Raw genomic sequence first — 14,537 nt, 5'->3', positions numbered from 1 at the left:
ATTCTTTCCTCTTATAAGTTTTCACAGAATGTTGAGTAGAGTTCCCTGTGCTACACAGTACATCCTTGTTGGTTATCAATCTTATATATGGTAATGTGTGTATGTTCATCCCAAGCTCCTAATTTATACAGCCCCCACATGTTTCCCTTTGGGTAACTATAAATTTGTTTTCAATATCTGTAAGTCTTCTTCTGTTTTGTATTAATAAATACATTAATTTTATCATTTTTAAATCAGATTCCACCTGAGTGATATCATATGATATTTGTCTTTCTCTGTCTGACTGGTTTCACTCAGTTTGACAATCTCTAGGTCCATCCATGTTGCCGCAAATGCTATTATTTAATTCTTTTTTATGAGTGAATAATATCCCATTGTATATATGTAATACATCTTAATCCATTCCCCTGTTGATGGACACTTAGTCTGCTTTCTTGTCTTGGCTATCGTAAATAGTGCTGCAATGACAATTGGGGTGAATGCATGTTTCTGGATTGTGGTTTTCTCTGGGTATATGCCCAGGAGTGGGATTGGTAAATCATATGGTAGCTCTATTTTTAGTTTTTTAAGGAACTACCGTACTGTTCTTCATAGTGGTTGTGCAAATTTACATTCTCACCAACAATGTAGGAGGGTCCCCTTTTCTCCACACCCTCTCCTGTTTATTGCTTGTACACTGGAATTGTTATCCATAACAGGAAAGGGGAGTAACAGAAAAAGGGATTAGGAACATTCTGACCATGGCAAAGAACATCTTCAATGATTTACTCAAGTGGCCAGAATTCAGTTGTTATTTCCTTGTTAGAGAAGTTACTCATCTTCCCTTAGTGTATTAATCATCTTTCTTCAGTGTTTAGTTATGAACCTACAAGGATGACAAACACATTCTAAACTATTGTAAGCTGTTCCAAGCCATACAATCCCATGAGGCCACTTGCCTGCTGACCCTGTCCTTGCTAAGACTTTTCCACTTAACACACACATACACACACACCCTGTGCTGTATTTTTCATTTTCTTGTTTTCCTTCCATGTTAGACTTGGAGATTCCCAAGAGAGAAATCAAACTTATTTAAGTTGATGTCACCATTGGGCAAGAGTGTTATTCTTATATTTGAATAGAATTTGAAAGCTATGCTGGAATGGAAACATCTTGCAATTAGGGTCTATATCTTATTTGTATTTGCAGTGCTAGTCTGTAGTGGAATGCCTAGTTGACAGCAGGCATTAAATGGTTGTTGATTGAACATGCTAAAAACGTTGAAGTTCTTTTACAATAAGTCTAGACAGACTCCATGGTATAAGTACCAGGGTTCCATAGTGCTCAGTTGATAAGGGTCCACTGGCACAATAGCTCCCATAAAGAATCTAGGTTAATCTTTTTTTTAAAGGAAATGAAAAACATTATTCATAGAGGTCCATTATTTCATTTTAAAAACCAAAAAGTTGGAAATAAAATATACTTCTGTAATCTTTCTTAAGAATAAAACATTTCTCTCTGTTGCTCTTGTTTCCATAATAATAAAATGGCTTTTCTATGTTAATGATTCCCTAACAAAATGAAAATAGGAATTAATGAAGTGACACTGTAAAAACTTTAAGTGAAACAAATGCTGGAGCACTAAGGAACCCAAAGCAGTCTCTCCTCATTTCATATTTTCTGCACAGAAGTGCATTTTTGAAGAGGCAGGAAGCATAGAAAGAGGGGACAGTTCATTTCTTAAGTTGCACAGTTTTCCACACCATAGATTTTATGACTCTGATAACTCCTACCCTCAAAATCTTCCAGCTCAAGTTCTGTTTCAAAATGCAGAATTTATCAAGGGTATGGAGCCCATTAATCTTCTTTTATGCACCATCTGGTGAAGGACCTAAGTTACCTCTGGTCAGGGACAAGATTTCCAAGAATTTCAGTAAACATCAGCTTCAATACAAACCTCTGAGATGGACATTTAGGAGGGCCAAATTACTATTTAAGGGTCATGCTCAAGAACAGATGGACTTCCTCAAAATTTCACTAGGTTTTAAAAGTTTGAAGAAAGCAAGATCAAACTTCAGTCCTATGTTTGCAGAGTGCCACTTACTGGACTGTGATGCCAGAGTAATTTCTGAGACACATGTAAGAAGGACATGTGATTTGGACCTGTGTCATGGTTTATCCCCTTTGGGCTATGATGGGTGTAAAGCAGTACTCAATGGTGAGCAATAAAATCACTAAAAACGGGGGAAAAAACTAATTTAGTATGTAAAGTCACTTGTATCCTCATCATTGGTCACTTTATTCCCAACTTTTGAAACAAGGAAGGAGGAGAGACTATGTGGGTGTGGAGAGACTACGGAAGGTGAGACTATGTAGATGTGTCTAAGTTAAGGATCTTGAAATGGAGAGATTATTCTGGATGATCAGGTGAGTCCAGTGTAATTACCAATGTCCTTATATAGGAAAGAAGCAAACAGGAGGCAGAGAAGCAGATGTGACACTGAAAACAGAGGTCAGAGTGATGCAGCCATGAGCCAAGGAATGCAGGCACCTCTTGGAGGTGGAGAAGATAAGATTCTTCTTGAGTGCCTGCAGAAGGAATGCAGCTGTTCTGACATCTTGATTTTGGCCCACATAAGCCCCATTTCAGTTTTTTGATCTTCAGAAGTGCAAGATAATAAATTTGTGTTTTTTAAGCCACCGAATTTGTGGTAATTTGTTATTACCAGCAATAGGAAACTAACAAAGATACTATAATTATTAGGTTGGTGCAAAAGTAATTGCAGTTTTTGCATTGTTGCAATTTGCCATTTGATAGTGGAATATACTCTTAATAAAAGTGGTTATATTATACATCATTTTAATGCACATTTATCACTTATGTTTTTCTGCTAGTGACTTATTACTTCCTGTTTGTCTTTATATTTATTTAGATTAAGGAAATGATGTTACACAAAAAGCAAACTTGAGTGATTTTCTTATTTGAGTTCAAAATGAGTTATAAAGCAGCAAAGACAACTTGAAACATCAACAATGCATTTGGCCTAGGAACTGCTAATGAATATACAGTGCAGTGGTGGTTCAAGAAGTTTTGCAAGGGAGGCAAGAGCCTTGAAGATGAGGAGCATAGTGTCAGGCCATTAGAAGTTGACAATATCCAGTTGAGAGCATCATCAAAACCCATCTTCTTACATCTGCACAAGAAGTTGCCGAAGAACTCAGCATCAACCGTCATACTGTCATTCAGTATTTCAAACAAATTGGAAAGGTGATAAAGCTCCGTAAGTGGGTGCCTCATGAGATGACTGCTAATCAAAAACAGTCATTTTGAAGTGTCATCTTCTCTTATTCTACACAACAACAACATGAACCATTTCTCGATATGGATTGTGATGTGTGATGAAAAGTGGATTTTACATAACAACTGGAGATGACCAGCTCAGTGGCTGCACCAAGAAGCAGCTCCAAAGCACTTCCCAAAGCCAAACTTGCACCCAAAAAGGTCATAGTCACTGTTTGGTGGTCTGCTGCTGGTCTGATCCACTATAGCTTTCTGAATCTCAGTGAAACCATTACATCTGAGAAGTATGCTCAGCAAATTGATGAGATGCACTGAAAACTGTAATGCCTGCAGCCAGCATCGGTTAACAGAAAGGGCCCAATTCTTCTCCATGACAAAACCCTACCACAAGTTGCACAACCAACACTTCAAAAGTTGAACAAATTGGGCTACAAAGTTTTACCTCATCTGCCATATTCACCAAACCTCTTGCCAAAAACTAAGATCATGGCATCAGTCACATCACTTCATGGCAAATAGATGAGGAAACAATGGAAACAGTGACAGATTTTATTTTCTTGGGTGCCAAAATGAATGAATATGGTAACTGCACCCATGAAATTAAAAGATGCTTGCGCCTTGGAAGGAAAGCTTTGACAAACTTAGCATATTAAAAAGCAGAGACATTACTTTGTTGACAAAGGTGTATATAGTCAAAGCTATGGTTTTGCCAGTAGTCATGTATGGATATGAGACCATAAAGAAAGCTGAGAGCCAAAGAATCGATGCTTTTGAACTGTGGTGTTGGAGGGGACTCTTGAGAGTCCCTTGGACTGCAGGGAGATCCAACCAGTCCATCCTAAAGGAAACCAGTCCTGAATATTCATTGGAAGGACTGATGCAGAAGCTGAGGCTCCAATACTTTGGCCACCTGATGCAAACAACTGACTCATTGGAAAAGACCCTGATGATAGGGTCAACTGAAAGCAGGAGAAGAAGGGGATGACAGAGGATGAGAGGGTTAGATGGCATCACCAATTCGATGGACGTGAGTTTGACCAAGATCCGGGAGTTGGTGATGGACAGGGAAGTTTGGCAGGATGCAGTCTGTGGGATCGCAGAGTCAAACATGACTGAGCAACTGAACTGAACTGAACCTGCCAACCAACTACCACTTCATCAAGCATCTCCACAACTTTTTTGCAGGGAAAATGCTTCTACAATCAGCAGGAAGCAGAAAATGCTTTGCAAGAGTTTGTCAAATTCCAAAGCACAGAATTTTATGCTACAGGAATAAACAAATAAATTTCTCACTGGCAAAAATGTGTTGATTGTATTGTTTCCTATTTTGATTAATAAAGATATGGTTGAGCCTAGTTATAATGATTTAAAATTCATGGTCTGAAACTGCAATTATGTTTGCACCAACCTAATAAATTTTGGTTTGGTAAAAATGTGAAACTAGGTTTCTGAGTCCTGAGAGGCCCCAGACAGCCCAGGAAACATGGGAATACTGAAGTGATCACTCTGATATAATGAGCCATGCAGGGCAATCCTAAAATCAGAGTTTATAAGGGAATAGGCAAGGTGCTAAGGATACATATTCCAACAAGTAGTTAAGGGGCATGTGTGAAAACAAAAGAGAATGTTAAAGTTCAAAATTGACCCAAGTTTAGTGCCTCTTGGCAACTAGGCATATATAAATTTTTCTGAGGATCAGGGGAAAAAAGACTAATCACTAGTTAGGATTTTGATTTCATATCATGTAATCTAATACATAAACAAATATTTTATATTTACCACTTAATTATTCATCCATTTCAATTTTTAGTTTGTCTTAAACAATGCATTCTCACCGTGTCTTAAAATTTCAACTCCTTGATTTCACACAAGTTCAGAATGAGTAAGTAAATAGAGTAAAATTTTACAATTGAGATTCAGACTGTTAAAAATCTCATGGAAAACAACATAAAAGATTCCAAACTCTATTTTAAATAATAAACATATATTTGTAACTCTGCCCAAATGATAAGATGTTAACCTGAGTCTATGTCTTTTGTTAACTTTTCACATATAATCATGTTGAGCTTTGTTTTGCCTTTACTTGTGTAAAATATAGTGAGTAAAAGTGCATCTTTCAGTCAGTCAACCTTGGGTTAACATCTCAGCTCTTCTATCTACCAATACTTGGCTTGTCTGCACGTGAAGTTACTTAACATCTCAATGCTTTAGTTTCATCATCTATAAAGTAGTGAGAATAATAGTATATCACTCATGTGTTGTTGAAAGGATTTACTGGGAAAAAAATAGACATAAAACACTCAATAGAAAGTTTAACATAAAGGACAGTCAGGGAGTTTGGGCAAGTCATGTACACACTGCTGTATGTAAAATAGATAACCAACAAGGACCTACTGTATAGCACATGGAAGTCCTCTCAATGTTATGTGCCAGCCTAGACAGGAGAGGGATTTGGGGGAGAATGGAAATACGTGTATATTTATGGCTGAGTCCCACTGCTGTTCACCTGAAACTACAACATTGTTAATTGGCTCTACTCCAATACAAAATAAAAATTTTAAAGTTTGAAAAAAAAATTGGATTTTCAGCAGAGAATCTATTTCATCATTGTTATCAAATACCTCACTCCTCCCCTCATCCTGAGAGTGTAGGTTTGACTAGGTTTCTGGCTTTCAGTTTGAATGGTTATACTCCTGGTTGGCAGAGAACAAATCATGCCCTAAAGTTTATAGACTTTCTATAAGCAACCCAGTGAACAAAAAGATACATTTTAAGTAATTGCACTATAAAATTGTCAAGCTATGGTTTTCCAATGACATTACTCATGTAAGCAAATCTACAAATAGTATAAAGAAAAATTTTAAACTTTCCTAATTTATTGTCCAATGCCTATTAAACACTTTGTTATGAAGTGGCTAAACACACTGATTTATCTCTTCATGATTTTACAAAAAGCACTTGGGCCAATATTTTTTCAAAATAGAGTTATCGATTACCAATAAGAGTCTATTTTATTTAATCACCCTATCTATAAATTGATGTTGTCAAGAATCAGCAATCATGTAGCGAACTTTTCTAATAAGTAGAAAAATGGGAAGGTGAAAGATTTGGGGAAAAATATATTCACTTTGATGCAGACAAGAAAGAAACTATAGTTGCTAAGGACAAAATACATAAAATTGCACATGGCTGAATGCATAAGAGACCTTAACAATGCCAGCTATTTAAAAAAACAATTTTGGAAACATATTAAAAAGCAGGAGAAATTAAAAAAAAAAAAAAAAAAAACTGTTTTTTTCCTTTGAAAACTACCTAGACCACACTTTTCTTGTAAAAACAGCTGAGGATGTGCCGCCAACTAAAATGAAAGCTTTGTTTCTCTTTCACATATGGGCTCTCAGTTGACGTATAACATATTTGGGGAAACAAAGCATAAGAGTCAAAATTACCAGGTTGATTTTGCTCTCAAAAACAGTTTTCTTCTACTTTTTGTGTAGTCTGCCAAGCTCATCATACTTTTGGCAGATATAAGGCACCTCTTTTGAATCAGTCTCATGAAGCTGGTTAATGCCACTAGCAGCCACTATAACCTGGCAATACACATCACAGGTTTTTATTATTGCTATTAATCAATGAGGTGAACTGACATTTAGAATGTGCATAAGACAGGCATGGCAACTTTCTCTCTATAATCAAAAGACTTAAAGATATTTGGAAGATATTTGGGGAAGACCCTGGTTTGTTGAAAGGGTCAGGGATTTGAAATTAAAACATGTTCATAGTCTCATTTATTAATTCAGAGTGTGACAACCTTTTATACAAAGAGATAAATTTTTTAGCTTCAAGGCCCATGTATAACTTCCTCCTCTTCCTTCTCCCCTCTAGCCCCAAACCCCAACCTTTAAATTTTAAAAACTTATTAGCTTGTGGACTAGGTCTGGCCCACAGGTATCATTTACTGACAACTGATTTCATTCAAGTGTTTTTAAGCAATATGGACACAGTCCTCATAAAACTAGTCTACTCACAGGGGCAAATGAATAAAAAAGCAGTTGTACTACAGTGTGTCTGGTGCCATAATGAAGTATAGTTTGCTATACCTAACCCAGCTGCAAAGGTGAGGTAATTGGTGACAAAATGATTAGTAGAAGGAGGTAGAAGATTAGAGGTAAACACTTGGCAGGCAGAGATAAAAACATGTTAAAAGGCTCTTAAAGGAGAGTTTGGTATAACTGAGGAATCACAAAAGTTTTACATGGCCTACAATGCAGAGAAAAGTGGGTAGGAAGATGAAGAGCAAATCAGAGGCAGAATATGCAAGGTCTGATAAGCCATATTAAAGAGTTTAATCTTACAGGCAATGAGAGGGCATTAAAGCAATTCAATAAAGACTATAAAGTATACATGTACCCCAATGTTCATAGCAGCACTATTTACAATAGCCAAGACATGGAAGAAACCTGAATGTCCATTGACAGATGAATGGATAAAGAAGATGTGGTATGTACAATGGAATATTACTCAACCAAATGAAAGAATGAAGTAATGTCATTTGCAACAACATGGATGCAACTAGAGATTATCATACTAAGTGAAGTAAGTCAGATAAAGATCATATGATATCATATATGATATCACGTATATGTGGAATCTTAAAAAAAGAGATACAAGTGAACTTATTTACAAAACAGAAACAGACTCACAGACATAGGAAACAAACTTACTGTTACCAAAGGGGAGAGGTAGGGGGAAGAATAAATTAGGAATTTGGGAGTAACATATATACACTACTATATGTAAAATAGATAGAACCTACAGCATAGCACAAGGAACTGTACTCAATACTTTGTAATAAATTATTGGGAAAAGAATCTGAAAAAGAATATATATATGAATCACTTTGCTATCCACCTGAAATTAACACAATATTGTAAATTAACTATACTTTAATGAAGAATAAATTACTTAATTTTAAAAAGAATATGCAGTGAACAAATTTGGATTTTTAAAATATTTCTTTGGTTGCAAAAGGCGATCGAATTGGAGAAATTCAAGACAGGAGGGAGGTCACCATTTAGGAAGTAATGGCCTTAGATACAGAAAAGTTGCTAAATAACAGTAGCTAAATGTGGAAGGACTAAATTGAAATCTCATTTATGTATAAAAATCACTTACTCTCTTGGCATCTACAAAACTGAACTGAGCTTCCCTGATGGCTCAGTGGTAAAGAATCCACCTGCCAATGCAGAAACACAGGTTTGATCCCTGATCCAGGAAGATCCCACATGCTGCAAAGCAATTAAGCATGTGCACCACAACTACTGGGCCTGAGCTCTAGAGCCCAGGAGCTGCAACTACTAAAGCCCGAGCACACTAAAACCCATGCTCCACAACAAGAGAAGCCATTGCAGTGAGAAGCCTGCACACTGCAACTACAGAGTAGCCACGATCCGCTGCAACTAGAGAAAAGCCTGTGCAGCAATGAAGACCCAGCATAGTTATAAACAAATAAATAAATAAAATTATTTTAAAAAACTGATGATATTTCTTCACTTGTCATAGAAGATTCTTGTGAAGCACAAGTGAAATGACATATATAAAATAACTTAGCAACCCTACAAAAATATATACTATGTTTTCTTATAAGAGTAACACCTTCCATTATTAGGTTACACACATTAAAATTATTAAACACAGTAGTCTTGGTAACATTATAGTTTGAATAACATTCAAGAAGGCACGTGGACATCTGCAAACCACGTGGACATCTGCAAACCCAACTTCATAGCTTTTCCCCTAGATCTGGAGGCTCCTGGTTATTGGGGGTTGCTCCAGGCTTGACTCTTGATAATCTGGGGGTCTTTCATTAGCTGACTCTAGATTACTAGCTCCCTTGTAACTTCCCTATACTTACTTTGGAACTGTAAAAGTGACAAGCAAATGATTATCTTAAAACATACTCTAGAATTGCTAGGGAGAAAACTACCTTTGGTAGGTTTGAAAAAAATAAATAACTGCTTGGTATAGATCTTGAGTGTTTCAAAGACTTCAGCACAGCAGTTAGAATGTCTTTGTTTGGGGCTAGGAGAGATTATTTTTCCCTTCAGAGAGATAACAAGAAAGGAGAATGAGAAGGAAATGGGAACAATGAAAAAAGAACCCTGGGAAGGACAGAAATGCACATGGAGAGGAAGCCAGGAGAAGAAACCATAGGATTACAGAAAAGCCTCATTTCAATCTTAAAAGTGTTTACCGCCTGCTAGGCAAAGACCACTTCACCCTTTCCCATTACCAAGTTCTTCAGTACTTCAGAAACTATTGTATCACATCAATTTCATGAAGGATTTGAAAGAAGTGGGTGTTATAGATAATTGTTATATTTGTGGGTGGAAATTGGCAATGGTGTTGCATTTTGTAAGAAATTAACATGTGGAAGCGGAAGGTTGGGTGATAGAGGAGATCATGCAAATATGAACCCTCTGCAAATCTGAAGAAAACTTGGGAGAGACCTGGATTTATGTTGGCCATGAAGTTGAGCTGAGCTCTTTTAGATAATATATAGAATTCCAAGGAGCAGAGGGCCACTCAGCTGACTGTCAGTTGTAGGATCATCATGAATTATCAGAAGCCCTTTTCAGATAATCAAGTCTACAACTAAGATTTGAAACCACCTATTGACGCCAAGTGCTTAGAGATAATCAGTAATGCAACTAAATTATGACTGTATATTATTCATACTTTACTAGTAGTAGAACAACCTAATAAATGTCCAAATAAACTTGAAGTTTCCTGTAAACTCATGCTCTGCTTTTGAAAATTATCTCTTTCATCTCTTTCTTGAGGCATAAAAGTATAAGATAGAAATATATGGAGTTCCTTTCATATAATCATTTCAAAATTACTAATATGAAGTAATATGTATACAACTTCTGGGCAAAAGATATTACTTTATTCATTATATTGATGGAACAATGAAATGTATACAATATTAATAGCTAATGTAACATAGTGATGTTCTAAGAAGTAGTAAACTTCATAATCCCATTTCACAACACTGTAACAACAAACTTTTAGTATGCAGAAGATAGAGCACTAGATTAAATTCCCATGGTTAAATTACCATGTCTATGACTAGACAGCTCTGGGACATTTAATAAGCTAATTTACTTCTCTAAGTCTATGTTTTCTCATTTGTAAGATGAATTGTTGAATGTAACTATTTTTAAATATCACAATTCTAAAATTTTGTTTCTTTTATGAATTGCAATGGGAAGGCCAGAAATATGCTATGTACTTACACTGTTGCCTTAGTGACAGAAATTTCCATCAGTATCACAAATGCATAGTAATACAGATGGAATTATTTATTAATTCATATAACTCTGAAGAGCATAAAATAAGAAAGTTGTAAGGGATTTCTGAGTATTCTATAAAACCTCTACTTCAGTACAATATGATCAATATATCCCCCAAATGGTCTCACTTCTAGAACATCTCCCATGAGAGACACTTTTAATATATGATATCTATGTGCCTATCTGCTGATGTCAGGTTCTATGACTTGTTTGAGACATTTATTTTGGTGTCAGTAGCAGGTGACAATAATTGTTAGGGCCTTTACGGTAAAGATGATGAAAAGTCCCTCTCCTTCTCCTTGCCCTGTAAAAACAGGTCCAAAAAAGGCTGTTTTCTCTTTTTTCTACAATTGATCAGCTACTCAGTTACTTCACCTTCATTTCAGATTTATACACACACACACACACACACACACACACACCTCTCTCCAGATTCTTTCCAGCAGATGGATAGCAAATATTGCGCACCTGTAAACAGGTCTGTAAGGCCATATAATGCTAGTATGGATGGAGCTGGCTTCTATTTATTTGTGCATAACAATGCATGGGAAATCAGAGCTGGATTCATGCTTTTTATTTTTGTTACTTTTAATGCTATAGTAGATAGAAAATAGAAGCATTTCAGTTTTAAGATGAAAAGAATCCTTGAAACATCATATGCATTTGTCTTAAGGAAGATTTGTAAATAGCAGGCTCTCATCTTTACATAGATGATACTATTTTGTAATGCCAAGCAACCCTTTTTGGAGTACAGTTCTGCAGGCTTTATTCCTGAAAATATTTCAATAACTGTAACTAAATAAAAGACTTGAAGCTCAATCCTCTCTTTTTTCCTTCTTTCACTAGCAAGAAACTGTTGAAAGTGGACCCATCGTTCAATATGAGAGAGATGCCAAATGAGTGAAAGAAGCAGTCATGGAGAAGAAACAGGAGAGTCTGGGCAGCTTGCCTAAAGGGACACTTGGGTCAACCTTCATATTGGAATTGAAAATATGAATAATTTTCTCTCCATTTTTCCCCTGGATTCTAACAATGAAGACAGTCTTTGAACTTGTGTTACTTTTTTCTTGTTCTTTTGTGAAGCAGAAAGAGGCAACAAGAGAACAGGCTTTTGATCAGAAAGCCCAGAGCTTAAATCTAAGCACCACAACTTACTTGTTATATGATCCTTGTGAATAGTCTTGATCAGTTTAATTTCAGTTTTCTCATCTAGATATTGGCATGAAAATAATAATGAATTTATAGTATTATAAGAATTTTAAATTACCTGTAAATAGTATACTATGTATTTTGCACAAAGACATCCTTGTTAAATCATATCCATTATTGTTATTTGGATATATTGAATACATATACTGAATTTGGTTGTATATATTGCTGCTGCTGCTGCTGCTAAGTCACTTCAGTCGTGTCCGACCCTGTGCAATCCCATAGACGGCAGCCCACCAGGCCCCCCCATACCTGGGATTCTCCAGGCAAGAACAATGGAATGGGTTGCCATTTCCTTCTCCAATGAATGAAAGTGAAAAATGAAAGTGAAGTCTTTTAGCCATGTCTGACTCTTAGCAACCCCATGGACTGCAGCCTACCAGGCTCCTCCGTCCATGGGATTTTCCAGGCAAGATTACTGGAGTGGGTTGCCACTGTCTTCTCTATATATATTGAGGAACCACTAAACAAAAAGACTGACTTCTTAACTTTTAAATTTATAAAACGTCCCCTCTGTTTTAAATAATATGCATGAACAAATAACCAAGATGACTACATATTCAAAATTATGTATTGGAATAAAACATGTGAATTGAAACTCATATGTATTTTCAGAACTAGAAGTTGTAGAATGACTGAGTTTATTGTATGTTGTGCAGTCTTGGAATGCTTCAAGCAGAGAATGAGGCCAAAAGACTTAGTTCAGTTTATTTCTGAGAATAACTTTCCTTAAGTGCCTATGATGAAAATCACACTGGTAATTTATCCTAGAGATCCTCTATTTGCCCTTCATATCCTCTCTCTGACCTTCTCTGCCCAGCTTTACATTGCATAAGACTAACCTCGCATGTCTATATTAACTGGTTCTTTTGCCCCCTGTCTTTGGCTTGAGTTCAGCCAGTGGAAAGCACCATCAGGAGATCAAAAAGAAAAAAAAAAAAGGAGAAATTACCCTTCTTGCAGAGATGAAGTAACAGAAATCATATTTAACTTCCTCCTAAAATATGGAATTATACAAATATATTTAAAAATGCAGTATCAGTTATTGAACATCAGGTGATACAGGGTAATGATCTCTGAGAGAGAGAAAACAAGCTGAAGCCTGAAATTTCCCAGTGTACTGCCAGGAGAGAGCTTCCAGCTTGCAGTTCAGGAAGCTGAGATCTTTCTGTGTTGAGGAGATGGAAGTGGGAAACAAGGAGGGCCAAGGGAGCTAGAGAAGAGGGCTGCACAGAGAAAGAGAGCTTTAGGTTTCTACAGAGGGTTCCTGTGGAGTCTTTAGCTGAGTATTGATCAGCAAATGTTTTTGAGAATCATCGATCTTCAGGAAAACATAAGTTAAAATCACAATAAAATGTCATATTACATCCAGTAGGATGACTAAGATTAAAAAAAAGAATGATAATATAAATGTTGGGAAGTTTGTGGAGCAACTGGATCTCCTGTGTTTTAATGGTGCAGGTGTAAAATGGTACAACTGCTTTTGAGAACTGTTTGGAATTTTCTCATGAAGTTAAACATAAATCTACCTATGATTCAGCAATCCTACCATTAAATATTTACCCAAGATAAAATAAATATGCTAAGACTTATATAACTTAATCTGTTTATGCTAAAATATTGACAGCAGTTTCAATGATAATTGCTAAAACAACCCAAATCTCTATCAAGAGTTAAATGGATACACAAATTGTGATATATTCACAATACAGAATACTCTCCTGAAATAAAAATGAACAAAGTACTGGTAATTTTAACAATAGAGATAAATCTCAAAAATACTTAGTGAAAGAATTTAAACACAAAAGAGTACACACTATTTGATCTTATTTACAGGAAAGCTAAGAATAAGCATAACTAATGCTCAATATTAGAAGAATGCTTCTTAACTATCTCTTGAAGGTGGTAAACTGGCTAGGAAGGGGCCTGAAGAAAGTTCCTAGGGTTAATTATCTTTCCTGAAGTTGTAGTTACACAAACTTATACAATTATCAAAACTCATCAATCTGAGCATCTATTTTACATAAATCACACCTCAAAAATGACAACTTGCTGATGACTCAGGTAAATTTGAGAAAAGCGAGATGATGCCAGAAATCAAGGAGATGGAAGAGACTTGAGACAGGGAATCATGGACAAGGTCAAACATTTGTGTTAGAGGAAAGGAAGACAGGTCGAGAAAGAACAGTGAGCATGAGATAACCCACCACTGTGAATAAAACTGCCCGCCAGATTAGAAAGAAAAACTGGAAAGACAAAGAAATCTTGTCATTATGTACAATTAGTAAGAATTAGGGGCTTCCCTGGTGGTTCAAGTGGTAAAGGTTCTGCCTGCAATGTGGGAGACCTGGGTTTGGTCCCTAGGTTGGGAAGATCCCATGGAGAAGGAAATGGCAACCCACTGCAGTATTCTTGCCTGAGGAATTCCATGGATAGAGGAGGCTTGTAGGTTACAGTCCATGGACTTGAAAAGAGTCAGATACAATTGAGCAACTAACACTTTAGTAAGAATTAGAAGAAATAAGGTAAAAGGTAAATTGAACTTGGAGATATAGACCTATGAAATAGGTATTATAAGAAAGTTTGTGGCATACAGAGGCATAATGAAGTTGCCTACAGCTACCTTCCTGACCAATTTTAACTCCAGTGTTAACACTCCTTGAGCTTTGAAATTCTGTGCTGCTCAGGAGAAA

The sequence above is a fragment of the Giraffa tippelskirchi genome, chromosome 2, assembly GCF_054371585.1.
Source record: "Giraffa tippelskirchi isolate mGirTip1 chromosome 2, T2T-mGirTip1v1.2.pri, whole genome shotgun sequence".
Classification (NCBI taxonomy): Eukaryota; Metazoa; Chordata; class Mammalia; order Artiodactyla; family Giraffidae; genus Giraffa; species Giraffa tippelskirchi.
Note: the sequence above shows the minus strand (reverse complement) of the source record.